At 42.6% G+C, this 16,659-nt stretch overlaps 1 protein-coding gene across 1 annotated transcript in view; it reads right to left on the reverse strand.

Moving 5' to 3' along the window:
• The window catches only part of Klf8 (KLF transcription factor 8), a 162,686-nt gene extending 146,765 nt beyond the window's left edge, over positions 1-15,921 (reverse strand). The window contains exon 1 of the mRNA XM_042269165.2: positions 15,767-15,921. The gene's annotated coding sequence lies outside the window, so the exon portion shown is untranslated. The remainder of the gene's footprint in view (positions 1-15,766) is intronic.
• Positions 15,922-16,659: the final 738 nt, after the last annotated feature.

A 16,659-nucleotide genomic window follows, 5' to 3' on the forward strand; every position in this document is an offset into this window, starting at 1 on the left:
GAGACTAAGGATGTCAGGAGTGATGTGTTAGGCAGAGAAATGGAAAGACAATCTCAAGGTAGAAATATTTTAGTGTGAACAAGAAACAGCCAGACTAGAAGTATTTACTGATCCCCAACTCATCTTTACACTGCATGTGGATATTATATATCTTTATAGAGATCTAATTGTTTTCTGTTGAATTGTGTTCTCCCAAACGACATCTTGAAGCTCTAACCCTGTGGACTGGCTATTCAACAGGTTTGTGAGAATCCCCTGCCAGCAGAAGCATTATTAGTCTTGACTGAGCAGAAATGAAAGAGGGAGTTGAAGGGCCAGGGCGTGGCTACAGAGGCCTGGGCCAAACACCTCATTTCCATAAGTAGGGACGGCAGGGTCACTGCCCCATTGGCTGGGAGGGCACAGCTACCAGGCCAAGGGGACAGAGAATCACACCACAGGATTCTTCTCAGGCTTTGACCTTTAACACAATGTTCCTTGACCTGCTTTGACCCCATGATCCCTTTTATTCTTTTAGTTTGAAGGATTTTGGAATGACAATGTGCGTTTTGTCCCTGTCCTGGCTTTCTTAATTTTTCTTCCAGGTTTTACATGTCTGTAGATGGAAAAGAATTCTGCCCCTGGAGGGACCTCTCAATCAACCGTATCTTATTTAAATGAATGACAGATGAAACCTGGGACTTTTGTATTGATTTTATCTAGTTGACATTTTAGACTTGGACTGGGTTAAGACCTTTGAGAATACTGGGATCAGTTGAAAGTCTTTTCCCATACAAAGGGCATGAATCCTGGAGAGCCAGAGGACATGCCATTACAGGTTGAATTGTATCCCTCAAAATGAGCTCTTGATATGTTGAGGTCAGTACTTGCCAATGAGACCTTACTTGAAAATAATGTCTTTGTGGATAAAATAAAGATGAAGTGATTAAGGCAGATCTTGGTTCAGTATAAGTATGCCCTTACAAGAAGAAGACACCATGTGGAGAGAGAAAAAAATACACACAAATAAAAGGACAGAGAAATCAGTTATACTGTCACAAGCCAAGGAATATATGGGGCTAGAAGAATCTGGAAAAACCCAGAAAGGATCTTAGCATAGAGGTCTGTGTGGGACCCTGGCCTTGGCAGCATACGGATGTTAGGCTTTTACCCCACAGCACTATGAGAATGAATTTCTGTCTTTTAAGCCACCGACTCTATGGCCATAGATATTCTCCTCAGGTGCCACCTAGATCTTCTGATTCTACCTGTACAGTAATCAGTGAAGCAGGTAATTTATGCACAGAAAATTTGAACTGTACGGACAACTGAAGTACAGGAAACATGAAAGAATGTGTATCTCATCAGACAGTTAGGAGGCCAAGGTTAGAAGGAGTATGCATGGAGCTTAAGATAGTATTTGTGGTACAATCTTTACAGCATCAGGAAACCAAGTACATTCATTTATGTGATGTATCTTTATAAGTCTGTAAATACCAGGATAGCAATTTCTGAATGAGTATGTTTATCTGTGCCTATAGACATACATAAATAATTTATATAGAGTTAAGCAATGTGTAAAATGATGTATAATCTACCAAGAAGTTACAAACTATGTAGATGATCCCCAAACCTGGATTTATTCATTTACTTGTTTATTCTTTACTTCACTCAACAAGTATTTTCTAGAATCCTTTTGCATTGTAAGCATTGAGGGCAGACATGACTAAGACATTCCTAAATAACTAAATCTAATGCTATGGGAGTCCAAAGGCTCCTGATAAGTCTAAGACCTAATTTCTATTCACTGTAAGGCAGTGAGAAGAAAATGGGTAAATCATGAGTAGCCAGCAAATACTTTTTAAGGGGCCTGTGACATTTGAATCTGTCGTTTTGCTAACTTGGTGCATAAAAGCAGCATGATAGATCACTTAACAAACTATGCATGTGACCTAGAGGAAGATTTTTAGTTAACGTCACTGATTCCATAATTACTTATTCATAACACAGGAAAATGGTATTTCACAGGTTTGTATTAAGTAGATTCAACAAAATAACATTTACACAGAGGGAGAAAAGAAACAATACCGGGCATTCAGAAGCTTGTGCCGCCTTGACCCTTGACTACTGAACAAGAGGCTGTTTTACTGGAATATTTTCCCCGTATGAATGTACTGCTTCTCACTAGCAGAGGCTGAAATACAAAATTAGATCCCCAACGTTAAACCTACCCAGTTATAAATATTATATTTTATATCCCCTGACTGAGTCAAAAAGGACAAATTTAACACAACTGCACCAAATGAACTTTGAAAAACAAGAGGAAGTTTGTAGACTATTAAAGGGACCACCAGGCATTATAGACACGGTCACATGCATTCCAGCACAGCTGAAAAGGAAGAACTCAAGTGGGAGATTCCAATGATGCTGAAGAGGATTCTGCAGGTTCTCAAATGTCAGATCCCTGGGCTATCAAATGATCTCAAATAAATTCTTCAACGTGTAGGTACTCTGGGTGGAGGGGCCGAGCAAGAAATAGTTTGAAAGATGTATCTGTGGAAATCTGTGGGTTTTCCACTTCATCTAAGGAGGAAGTTGTCCACTGTCCCCTCCATGCACTGGGACATGAGGACCTCAGCCTCATTCAGATAGAGTAGGTGTGCTTTAAGACTGGAAGTGAGAGCTCATTTTAAAGATTTTTACTTCTCCCTCATCAGCGACTGAATCTTATCTCCAAGTACTTGAATCAGCCTCACTTCTCCTTTTGGACCAATAAAACCTGGATGAATAATATAATAAGTTGCCTTCTAAGCTACTTAAAGCTTTCATAAAGTAATTATCACATATGTTCAATGAAATTGACTTAAATGTATTTACAAGGAAATAAAAGTAAATAAAGTAATAATTCAACAAAACAAAATTGTGTTCAATTAAGACACAATAAGACTCCTCAGCCGGCGGTGATGGCACACACCTTTAATCCCAGCACTTGGGAGGCAGAGGCAGGCGGATCTCTGTGAGTTCGAGGCCAGCCTGGTCTCCAAAGCGAGTTCCAGGAAAAAGGCGCAAAGCTACACAGAGAAACCCTGTCTTGAAAAAACAAAAACAAAAACAAAACAAAAAAAAGACTCCTCTACTGCACTTTTATAGGCTAAGGTGAGATACAAAAAAGCAATTCAAAAAAATCAAGGAATCACTTTAAGATTATAAGCAAAGAAACCCCATATCTGACAGAGGGCTGATCTCCAAAATATATAAAAATTTCAAGAAACTAGACATCAAAATACCAAATAATCCAATTAAAAATGGAGTACAGATTTAAACAGAGAATTCTCAAAAAAAAAAATCTCAAATGGCTGAAAGACATTTAAGGAAATGCTCAGTATCCTTAGCCATCAGGGAAATGCAAATCAAAACAACTCTGAGATACCACCTAACACCTGTCAGAATGGCTAAGATCAAAAACACTGAAGACAGCTTATATTGGAGAGGATGTGAAATAAGGGGAACACTCTTCTACTGCTGGTGGGAGTGCAAACTTGTACAGCCACTTTGGAAATTAGTATGACAGTTTCTCAGAAAATTGGGAATCAACCTACCTTAAGACTCAGCAATACCACTCTTGGGCATATACCCAAAGGATGCTCTATCCACAAGGACACTTGCTCAACTATGTTCATAGCAGCATTATCCGTGATAGCGAGAAACTGGAAACGACCTAGATGTCCCTCAACTGAAGAATGGATAAAGAAAATGTGGTACATATACACAATGGAGTACTACTCACCAGAGAAAAACAATGACATCATGAAATTTGCAGGCAAATGGATGTAACTAGAAAAAAATCATCCGGAGTGAGGTAACTCAGACCCAGAAAGACAAACATGGTATGTACTCACTCATAAGTGGATACTAGATATAAAGCAAAGGATAATCAGGCTACAATCCACATCCCCAGAGAAACTAAGTAACAAGGAGGACCCTAAGAGAGACAGGCATGAATCACCCTGGGAGGGGGAAATAGATAAGATCTCCTGGGTAAACTGGGGGAGAAAGGGGAGGAGATGGGGGTTGAAAACATGAGGTAACAGGATGGTTGAGCTGGGGAAGGGATGGAGTGGGAGAACAATTGAAAGAGATATCTTGATAGAGGGAGACATCATGGGGTAAGGAAGAAATCTAGTGCTAGGGAAATCCAGGAATCCACAAGGATGACCCCAGCTAAGACTCCTAGCAATAGTGGAGAGGGTGCCTGAACTGGCCTTCCCCTGTAATCAGATTGGTGACTACCTTAACTGTCATCATAGAGCCTTCATCCACTAACTGATGGAAGCAGATGCAGAGATCCTTCCACAGCCAAGCACCAGGGTGAGCTCCTGAAGTGCAGTTGAAGAGAGGGAGGAGGTATTATATGAGCAAGGGGGTCAAGATCATGATAGGGAAACCTACAGAGAGAGCTGACAAGAGCTAGTGGGAACTCCCGGACTCTGGGACTCTGGACTGATGGCTGGGGAACCTGCAGGGGACTGTACTAGGCCCTCCAAGTGTGGGTGACAGTTATATGGAAGCTCCACCTCAATATCCTGGCCCCCCTGGCATCCATTCACCCAGAGTCTGGAATGTGCTAGTAGAAGCTCCACCTCAATCCCCCTCCCACATCTCTCTCTCCTCAAACCCTGCCTCATCTCAGAAAGCCCGCCAAACACGGCTCCTCCCCCCAGAGATACTCAAGACCACTTCCACAGGGTATTTAAACTCCCCTCCCTGTCCCCCCCCCCTTCCCGAGAGAACAGACATGTGGTTTATTGGTCTCTCTTCCCTGACTCCTCCCTGGGGGGCCAAAGAATCACCCAGGAGTGTTTTACCCATTAAACCTAGGATTTTTCTAATTTGGTTTGATTTAGTCTGATTTGGATTGCTTGGTCATCAGAGAGGCTTATGGGGTGTAGAAACTTTTCATCTCCAGGTCTTCGTCTGTTTGTGGGGCCCCTGACAATGGGACCAGGATCTATCGCTGGTGCACGAGCTGCCTTTTTAGAGTCCATTCCCTATGATGGGGACACCTTGCTCAGCCTTGATGCCGTGGGGAGGGGCCTGGTCCTGCCTCAACTTGATGTACCAGACTTTGTTGACTCCCCATGGGAGGCCTTACCCTCTATGAGGAGTGGATGGAGAGTTGGAGGCGGGGAGCAGAAGGAAGGGAGGGAGGGGGAACTGTGATTGGTAAGTAAAATGAAAAAAATTAAAATTAAAAAATACATAAATAAATAAATGAACAAAAAAGAAAATACAACATAAGAAACAGTAGTTGGAGCCAGGCGGTGGAGGCGCATGCCTTTAATCCCAGTACTTGGGAGGCAGAGGCAATCGAATCTCTGTGAGTTCAAGGCCAGCCTGGTCTACAGAGTGAGTTCCAAGACAGGCACCAAAGCTACACAGAGAAACCCTGTCTAGAAAAACCAAGGGGAAAACAAAACAGTAGTTGTATTGAAGTCTAGACTGTGTCATTGACTACCTCTGTGACCTTGAGAAGTCATTTAACATATTTAAATAACAATCACTTCCTGGTAAAGAAAACAGATTTGATGAAATTTTAAGTTTCCTCTGTCCTTATTATACAAAGTGTGATCCATTCAGACACCAGAAAGGATACCTTCCACAGGCTCAAGCCCAGATCTCCGGACTCAATTTGCATTACAAGCAGCACTGCAGGGAATTTATATGCACTAACGTTTGAGCATATCCGGGCGAAGCAAGGAATAGATGAAGGAATACATACATTTCATCAGCAAATTAAGGTGTCAAATTTGCAAGTAGGCTGAATAGGGTGTGACAGATACAAAAATGTCTCAGAATTTTTATTTGTGAGTTTGAGTGAGAAAGCATGTACTTCCATTAGGCCCAATCCAAGTGGGTTGTAACAGGAAAGAATAGGAGAACGGGTAGAAAATGCATGCATGTATCATTCATTGACTGAATGTTCTATGCTAGCTACTTATCTTCATCGGCTTCCTGTTGCCATAACAGAATAACAGAGACTGGGGAAATTGTCCCCTGAAAACTCCTTACTGGTTAGCAAAGATGTGAGCCCTGATCATATTCCATGGTCCTAGGAACCTATCTAGCAGTCCAGAAAGGACCAAAGCCAGGCATGTCAGAGTCCTGTGAGTTTGGAAACAGAATGATGAGATCCAATGTCTTTCCAAGTAACCGAACCATAACAACTGTAACATGAACTCAGCACACAAAGAAGTTTTCTCTTGCCCACTAGGTGCCATAGCAAATACAACAAATACACAGAGGGAGAAATATCTAAGATTTGTAACAGACCTTGGATTCCCATCAGCTTCCCATCTCTTTTCGTGGAATCTGACTTTTCTTTAAATTGGATTAAATAAATGTGAGTTTGCTTGAGTTAGTTAAAATGTCAGTACCTTCCCCCATGCCACCACTCCACAACTTCCCACTTCTTCAACTCAGTTCCTTCTGAAGAGCTAGTCACCAGCACTGAGGAGGCAGAGGCAGGAGGATCTTGGTGAGTTTGAGGCCAGCCTTACCTATATATTAAGTTCCAGGACAGCCAGAGGTACATAATGAGACCCTGTCTTAAACAACAACAACCAAATCTCTTGTCACATTAGAACCAAAAGATATTTAATTTAATAAATAAAATATTTAAAGTTGAAGCACCTACTTGGCTTGTGGTGACTCTGTCTCTTACACACTGACAATGAATTCTAATTTTGAGAAAATAGTCTTTAAAAACATGAACATGTGTACCCTGATATCAGTGTGTAGGTCTGAATTGTGACCTATCAAGAAGTTTTCTATCTTACTATTTTCTTGCTTGTAAAATCTTTCATCTGTTTTTATCTTTTTCATTATTTATTCAATTATGCATTGTGTCAGACTGGTAGTGTGACCCAAAGTTACTAATCCATCCTGACTCAATTTCCTTCCCAATCTTACTGACTATCTAGCTAAATATGTAACAACAAAATAATCATCAATGATTGAACATAATGACTAAAATCATGAGTTATGGAACCAAATTATTTGGGTTTAAATTCAAATTCTGCCAATTATTAGTGGAGTTTTCCCAGCATCTTTATAATTATTGTCAGAGTTCTGGGGTGGTGGGATTGCAAGTGATGATGACAAATTTAGTTCTTAAAATATCAGGGAGTATAATCATTGTATTAGTGGTAGTAGTAGTACAACTTTAACTATCATGCCTAATAGCCATTTCTGATAACCAGCCTCCCACAAAGCGCTGATTTCATCCCCTTGGCGGTAGTCATAGGGTCCTGTCAGTCCTCAGGTTTCTGTCTACTTTCTGACTTCAGTAATTTTTCAAGTCTCTGGTACTACTCCTAAGTACCAAGCATACCTTTAAATCATCTCTTGTGCCAGGAGTAACTGCTTTATGCAAAGGTTTTGAATAGTAAAGAATATCACAAGAATAAAGTACCTTTAGCACTGTATCAATAAAAATAAAGGGACTGTTTTATTTGTGGCTGTATCCTAGATTCTGCCCACTGTTTGAGTCTTTTTGCCACAGATTACACGCCATAATGAAGTACTATTTCCTGAGCACACATCACTCCAGGGCTTTCATTCCTTTCTACATACCTTTTCTATCTGTTGTACAATGTAATTTCTTAATTCACAAATCTTGAAAAATCCCTGTTTTCTTTAAGATACAAGCATCATTTTCTGTAACATGTCCTTCTCTTACCCTGCATTCCCCAAATGACACCCACGTCTTACCTACTCATATTAATAATGTTCTCACTAGGCACGTTTGCCAGGATTCCTCTCTTTAAGTTGACACAATTTTTCACTAACTTTCATCATCCTTATCTGAAAGATGAGTATAACTCTATTGCAAATTTAATTGAAAAGTATGCAAAGAGGTTAGCATGGTCGCCAGCATAAAATAAACAACCAAGAAATGCTAGAGTATTGTCTGTCTCCAGTTTCCCAAGCTATAGCAAAGAGCTGACTACACAGGGTTCTGGTAGATGTTGAATGAATGAATGAATGCATGAATGAGATAAAGGACTAAATGTTCTTTCTTTCATTATCATCTGCAATATATGAGTGGAAATGAATAAACTACATGATACACCAAAATTAAACTCTGATCCAGTTTTAAAATCTGTTACGCTTAATCACTCATGTTCATATACACATACACAGAGAGACAGACAGACAGACAGACAGACAGAGACACACATGCACAGAGAGACAGATAGAGACAGAGAGAGTGCATGCTATTAAAAGGTCCAGCTTTCCATAATCTCATTTCCAAATATCCCCCCAAATATCTTGAAAACAGTTAACCAGAGAGGTGACGACTATGTATATTGTAAACTATGAAAATTAGTGAAGGAAAGTGAAAAAAATCAGTGTATGTAAGGATATCACAACCGAAAGAATAAACACTGCACAGAGAAACCCTGTCTTGAAAAAAAAAAAAAAAACAATTTGCAAGCCGGGTGGTGGTACTGCACGTCTTTAATCCCAGCACTCAGGAGGCAGAGGTAGGCGGATCTCTGTGAATTGGAAGCCAGCCTGGTCTACAAAACAGATTTCAGGACAGCCAGGGATACACAGAGAAACCCTATCTTGAAAAAAGCAAAAACCAAAACAAGACAAAATTTTCCAAATCCACTCACATTCTAAGGCACAGAAACAGTTAGGGCTCCAACACGTTTTGGAGTATACAGCTCGACAGAGATACTGCGGGCAGAGAGAAGAATAAAGGAGCTGTTTGAATAAGCCAGATCAGATACAATGAAAAATGAAGCATAATTTAGAAGGTGACGGAAAAGAAAGGGTAACTGACTCTGTTAGGTCACTGTTAACCAGAGGACTAAAAAGGAAATGGGAGATTCGATGATATATAAAGGGTGTCAGCCCCACAACCTGTGAGACGCTGAAATGTCTGTCCAGTTAATAGATGGATGGTCTACGCTCAGGAGAAACATTCTACTTGAAAAACGGAGGCTTGTCATGCAGACAGGCATCATACGAGCGGCGGTAGAAATATTTAAGGATTATGGAGTAGTAAGAGAGTGCAAAGAACAACCCGAGAGGCAAGTGGAAACCCAAGAAATAACACTGACATGAAAGGCGAGGAAGCGGGGGGCTTGAAAGAAAGGACAGTCTGCAAGCCTGAATGCAATAGTTAAGTGAGTTAGAGGCCGACCACTAGGCAGGATAGAGCCTACGGTGACCTTGGTAAGAGCAGTTTCGTCGGATTTCAACTGAAAGTGCAGACGAAGTAGGTGTTAAGTGGCATGTTATCAAAGAAAGATTGCTTGAGACTGGGAAAGACAGTACGTGCTAGAAACGTGTCTTGGTTACTTTCCTGTTGCTGTGACAAAACACCATGACCAAGGCAACGTCTAGAAGACTGGGTTTATTTCGGATTATGGCTCCAGAGGAATGAGAGTCCATCTTGGTGAGGAAGCATGGCAGCAAGGGGCAGGCATGGTGGCTGGAGTAGCAAGCTCCAAGATCACATCTGGAACCTCAGCGCTAAGCAGAGAGAGTAAACAGGAAGTAGGGTGTGACTACCAACACTCAAAGCCTGCTCCCAGTGATGTACTTCCTCTAACAAGGTTCCTCCCCAAAGGTAACCTCCCCAAACAGTGCTACCAACTGGGGGCCAAGGGTCTAAATACCCAAGCCCCTAAAGCACATGTCTCATTCAAACTACCGAAGATAAGGCAGTATAACAAAATGGTCAGTGTTCGGACTTGGCACACTGCACCAGCCGTCTCTCTGCTGCTCACAAGCTCTGGAAGCTTGGGCAAGTTGCTTGCTTTTCCTGTGCTCCAATTATAAAAGAGGAAAAGACCTCCCTGGACTGAGTCTACCAGGTTGATTGCAGTCCTCGGGGGAGGACTTGTCCTGGAGGAGGTGGGAATGGGGGGTAGGCTGGGGGTAAGGGGAGGGGGTGGGAGGGGGGAGAATAGGGGAACCCATGGCTGATATGTAGAACTGAATGGTATTGTAAAATAATATATATATATATATATATATATATATATATATATAATAAAATAAAAGAGGAAAAATGACAGCACCTGCTTCAAGGGATTGGTGTGATCAGTGTGAATTGATGCATCTAAAGAAAATGCTCAATAGAGAGTCTGCTGCATGGTAGTATACTATGTAGGTATGGTGGGATGGGCGGGAGAACAGAAGAAGAAACCGTGAAGACAGGACAGGAAGAACAAAGTCTCCGAAGATACAACAGAGAAAATCTATCTTTCACTAACTAGCTGTGTGATCTTTACTAAGGACTCTCCTGGGCCCCTGTTTCTTCATCTGTGAAATAGAGATGATAACAGGGTCTGTCTTGCAAAGTTATGGTGAAGATTAAGTAAAACAATGCACAATAAACAAAGAATGTTTAAGCTAAAAGAAAGGTGGGCAGATGATACACGCAATACAAATATTGGAGTGATAGTGTGGGGATGAGATCCTGACACGGGATAGGAGCAGGCACATCTTTCCTGCCTATCACCAATAAGCATAAAGAGCTTCTGTTAGGGTTGGGGATTTAGCTCAGTGGTAGAGAGCTTGCCTAGCAAGCACAAGGCCCTGGGTTCGGTCCTCAGCTCTGAAAAAAAAAAAAAAGAGCTTCTGTTATTGAACTAAGTATATTCTATCCTCAGGTGTGTGTTGGACCTGGAACAAACGTGTGAGAACCTCTAAATTCTAAAGCAAAGAGCCATATTACTGGGTCCCACCCCTAACAGTTTCTGAACCAGCTCATCTAAGGCATGGCCTGAAATTTGACATTCTTTGTTTGTTTTTGTTGTGTTTTTTTCAAGACAGGGTCTCTCTCTACACAGCCCTGGCTGTCCTGGAACTCGCTCTGTAGAACAGGCTGGCCTCTACCTCAGAGGTCCACCTGCCTCTTCCACCTACTTCTACCTCAACTGCTGGGATTAAAGACATGGCTACCATGCCCAGCTTAAATGATTCTTGTCCATGCCCATTGCCTATGGGAAGGTTCTGTCCAGAGTGGTTGGCACATCTCTGGCTGATTGGGGTGTGTGTGTGTGTGCACATTTGGTTTTTTTCAAGGCAGGGTTTCTCTGTATAGCCCTGGCTGTCCTGGAACTCACTCTGTAGACCAAGTTGCCCTCAAGCTCACAGAGATCCACCTGCCTCTGCCTCCTGATTGCTGGGATTAAAGGCATGTACCATTACACCAGGCTGAAATTTGACATTCTAAAAGGTTTCAGGTGGTGAGATTGCTTCTGGTCTGGGTATCATACTAGAATAACCTCACCTCTAAGAGAGTGCTAGGCAGCCTTGATTCCACATTCAAATCACCTAAAGACTGTTTTTAGGCCGGGCGGTGGTGGCGCACGCCTTTAATCCCAGCACTCGGGAGGCAGAGGCAGGCAGATCTCTGCGAGTTCGAGGCCAGCCTGGGCTACCAAGTGAGTTCCAGGAAAGGCGCAAAGCTACGCAGAGAAACCCTGTCTCGAAAAAAACAAAAAAAAAAAAAAAGACTGTTTTTAAAACTCCTTTCTTTCAGGTCAGTCCCCAGGTACCTAATCTGAATCTCTGCGGATAGGCAAAGATATCCGAATTTTCTTAAAAATATTCATCAAGTGAGTCCACTATGTGGCCGAATTGAGAATTATTTGGGGAAGAAGCAGTTCTCCATTCATACATCCAACATATAGTCATCCAACATAACACCTATCTTACCCTAAAGAGGACCTGTAATGAGAAGGGGGATTTTCAAGGCCTAAAAACGATGGAATTTTCAAACTGTAAAATGGAGACGCTGAAAACAGTCTTGTAACATTTTCCTCTCTGGACTCTGGTCCTTTTTCTCTCTCTTTTAACTCCCTTTCTTCTCATTCTCTCTTTCTGAGTTCCCCCAGGCTAGTGAGATATCTAAACTTGAAAAGTCCATTGACAACTAACTTAAAAGAAATCATGTGCTGGCGGTACTGAACGTTTAAAAAGATTTGCAAGCAACTATTTCATATTTCCATGATAAATAGCATTATAAAATCTTTGACACTTTTGTAATTAAAGTTAAGAATTTCCCTGGTGCTAATAAATTTGCGGTGATATTTCTGTTAAAATGTAGGGGAGCTGTTTGTATTTTCACATGTGTTTGAAAGCATCCTCAGATAATTATGTTAAAATGAAGTATTAGTTGGCAAGAACGACTCAGCAAAAACTTTCCTACTAAGATTTTTTTTTTTTTTTTTTTTTTTTTTTTTTTTTTTTTTTTTTTTTTTTTTTGGTTTTTCGAGACAGGGTTTCTCTGTGTAGCTCTGCGACTTTCCTGGAACTTGCTTTGGAGACCAGGCTGGCCTCGAACTCACAGAGATCCGCCTGCCTCTGCCTCCCAGTGCTGGGATTAAAGGCTTGTGCCATAGCCCGGCTTTTTTTTTTTTTTTTTTTTTACAGGAAGCATTACAGCCAAACCCTAAGACAATGAACCTCAACGTTGTCAAGATGAACAGCTTGGCACTCTTTAGTGACGCAGAATTTGAAAGGATAGATGATGGTTTTCTTTAAAAAAAAATGCATCCTTTACATACAAGCAACAAAAATGTACTCAGCCGGGTGTATTTGTATATTTGTGCATACACATACATATTGTATGTAACAGGTATAATCAGAGAAAAAGACCATACATACTCCTTACATGCAATTCTGTAGGACCTAGCCTCCTCTGTCTCAATGACTTCGTGTCCTGTGACTCTCCAGTGAAGACAGCCCTCTCTTTCTCTTTCTCTCTCCCTCCCTCCCTCCCTTCCTTTCTTTCTCAGCCTTACTAAATACCTCAAGCTAGCCGAGGCTGTCCTTCAGCTTCAAAAGTGCTGGGATACCAGGTATTTGCTATCATGGCTGGCAATAATGGGCTTCTGCTATTCCTGGAACACACCAAGTAGAACACTCTTCTCAAATATCCTCATAGCTCTCTCCTTTATTTCATGAGATATATTGTTCTGCATCCTATCAAAGCGGCGTCCCTTGACTATCTGCATTAATTAGCTCTCCCCAGCATATCATACTGTATTCCTACTAATTTAGATCTTCACTCAACACATATCGTTGTTGTCTAGCCCTTCCAAGAGCACCCATGGCACAGAAAAGATTCTTAGCATATACTCATTAAATGAATAAATTACTATCATGATACAATATAATTTTGTGTTGAAATTTTCACCTTTGCAGCTTTCTACTCTTGAGGGCTGAGTAAGAACCAGAACAGGATTTAACCAAAGCTGTCCAAACTTTTCTAGTATAGGAAAGTCTAGGCATTCCAAAAGGCAATTTGAGGGTTGGGACTAGTGCTATAGAATTACAAAAGCAGAGGGAGGCAGAGGCGAGGGCAGGGGTGGGGGAGGAAGAAAGAGACACAGGCAGACAGAGACAGAGGCAAGGAGAGAGATAATCTCGTTGCTTTTGGCTTTTGTTTGGTTTTTACAATTATCTCGCATGAAAACCCTTTTCCTTGTCATAGATGAAAATTCTAGGAAGCAGAATAACACCAAATAACTCAAAGTACTATGGGGAAGCCACTTAAAACCCTTGGAGAAAAAATTCTACTGCTTTCCTTGAGTACCTCTTAGTAGGCTCATAAAGTTTCCGTTGTCCTACAAAGGTAATAAGCATATTTCCGCAACAATATGACAGCTAAGCGTTTCCTAGTTCCCATATATACAACTCGAAATTCCCCACAAAGAAAATTCAACGAACATGAACACCAAGGGACGAGCAAATGTTAAAACAGAAGTCTAGCAGTCCCTAAAAAATGACACAAATACCAGAGGTGAAATACTGGCCATGGAATCAACACACAGTCCCTTCCCCACCCTCCAATCGAGGGTGGTATGGCATGCACAAGTGCCTTTTGACTCAATGACAAAACTACACTCCCACTGTCAAAAGCAACCAGGAGTGTTTCTGTTGAATGTGTTTTCCTTTGTTTTCAGGAGGCCATAGGAAAAAATGTTGAGTCTTTTTTTTTCTTTATCTGAATCCACCCAACTCAGTAATATAGACTGTTTGGAATAAGACTGTTTTGAAGTTTAGAAGATCTTCAGAGGAGACACAGGATAGAGGATTGTTCTTTGCTTTAAAATGTTGCCGAGGAACCTAGAACAGACACCGTCCCTTGATGAGAACTGGTCCTGGAGACGCAACAAAACACAGCACAGTAAAGAGGAAGGCAACCCTGTACTTTACAGTTAACACTAGAGACAGCTAACTGGTGGACTGCAAGCCAAGGGGAACCGGGCACTCCATCACCACACAGTGTATTTCATGGTGAAATAACAGCCCTAAAATCTAAAACAATAATCTCATCTCTTTGGTCTGTGGAGACATCATTAAGTTACATCCACAATCCTGCCACCCTCCCTAAGCAGAACAAAAGAGAGACACGTGTAAAAGATGCCATTGGTCCATAGAAGCCATTCCTACGGAATGTTTGCTATACCAACTCTTTATCTAGTGGGAGAGAGCTGGCGGGGCCCTCCTTCCCAACACAATGTAGTGGATAAGACACCAACATGAAAATGATAGCGCATACAAGATCTATCCTGTTCTCTTCCAAAGCTTTTTTTTTTTTCTTTTTTAAGACAGGGTCTCTTTCTGTAGCTCTGGCTGGCCTCGATCTCACTATGTAGGCCAGACTGGCCCTGAACTCACAGAGATCCACCTGCCTCAGCGTCCCATGGGTGGAGATGGCAGGCATGTACCACCACACCCACTTTACAAGCCATTTTGACTTGCTATCCTGTTTTCCAGTCTGGGCTCCCAGTTCCTTTGATTTGAGTATAGGGATTCCCAGCACCGACAGAAAGGAAATACATGTGAACTAAGAGTGTATATGTTAGAGATGCTTGGTAAATGCTGGAATCAAATTCAACATTCCACCCCATATCCAGGGAGGAGGTCTTGGCCACCAATCAGCCAATAAAGGAGTCAGTGACAACATTCTGCAGGGCCTTGAGATTTTACACACATTGTCCAACAGCATAATCAGCCACGGGCAATAAAGTTGGCATTAAATAAGTATCTGTAAAATGAATTAATTTGTTCAAGTCATTTACACTGTCGTGTTGCCTCTTGAGAAATGGAAACGATTCCCTTCGGCTAAAACTGCAGAGCCAGTTGACTCTGGTTAACTAATGTGCATACTGGCATCGATGCCCACATTACACCTCCTAAAATTCCACTGGATATTAGAACCAAGTTTGAAGGGTAACCTGGGAGGAGGAGGAGCTTTCCTCTGCACATAAATTCCTTTCAATAAACAGGTAGTGTTATAACAAAATAAGACACTGATATTCTTCTTAAAACTGAATTTCCAGTCCGAGAGAGCCAGCCCCTAGGTAAATTGTGCACTGTCCCTTTAAGAAGCCAGGCAAGATGGAGCCCTCCCAGCTCGCAGCTAGAGGTTTCTAGCAACCTGATAGGGATGCTGGAGTGTGACAAAAAGAAAGAATGCTAGAAGGGTGGTAGCGAAGCTGTAACACCAGCAGTGGAAACAGAGGCTGTAAACACACAACACGCTTCAGTGCGCACAGGCTGGCCGCGTGGCCGCTCTGGGCGCAGAGCACCACCCTCCACCCCTCTCCTCCACCCTACTCCACCCTGCCCCACCCTTCTTTCCTCCTGGAGTGAGCTACCCGGAGAAATGCCGCCACGTCCCCGCCCCGCCGAGACCCCATGAGGACGGCCAAAGGCGAGGTGCTGGCCGGACAAAATGAAAGGGACTTACTTTGGGGTTGCGTGCCTCCGAAGGCATCCTCTCCTTCCAGCCCCTTCCAGGGCCAGAGCGTGTGCGGGGTCCTCGCCGCCTCGCACCGCGAACCGAGCCCAGGGAGACTTAGGGAGATGCCGGTACACTCGATAGTACTGATCTTAAGGCGAGACAGAAGGGTGTGAGGGAGTTAGCCAGTGGCGGGAATGGTGGTAAGATCTAAAACCCTCCTTTCCCCTCATTCGCACTAGCGTCCCTCGCCCAGCGTTAGCGATGTCAGGGGCAATGGTTTTCTTGTTTCTCCCTTTTGGTTTCTCCCAGCTGCCTGTCCCAGACCCCACCCAGCGGCTCCACCCCATCCACTGCTACACATTCTGTCAATCACCAGCCCCTTTAAAGCTGCATCACACAACTTGGGTTTTCCTCCCTCTTGGATGGGCGGACAGAATCCTGGGGCCTTTTTAACAATGCCCCAGACCTTTTTGTTGGGTTTATGAAGCTGGAGTTAGCTCCTAGTGGAAGCTTCCTCACCTCACCTCTGTCCTGAAGCTTGCCCACTCTACCCCACCCAAACTGCTTCCGGCCAAGCCAGGCCCAGCCCCACCACACCCCACCCGGTCTCTTAACTTTGTTTCTGCTGAAAGCTCTTCCTTAGCCAGCAGAACTCCAAGAAAGTTCCTGGTAAGCCCTCCTTGGCACCGCCCACTCTGGTGTACTTTCTAGAAGTGCACTGAAGGGGCTTAATAGCTCTCCTGGCCTTGGGGCTTCTCATCTGTGTGAATCTCCAAATTTCTGACTAGATTGGAAAGAGAGACTGTAGTGATTCCCAGAAATCTGTGGATTGTGATATCTTTAACAAACCAGCAAAAGCCTTCCAGTACCACCACCCCACTCCACAAACAGGCAACTCA

The sequence above is a fragment of the Peromyscus maniculatus genome, chromosome X, assembly GCF_049852395.1.
Source record: "Peromyscus maniculatus bairdii isolate BWxNUB_F1_BW_parent chromosome X, HU_Pman_BW_mat_3.1, whole genome shotgun sequence".
In the NCBI taxonomy this organism is placed as follows: domain Eukaryota; kingdom Metazoa; phylum Chordata; class Mammalia; order Rodentia; family Cricetidae; genus Peromyscus; species Peromyscus maniculatus.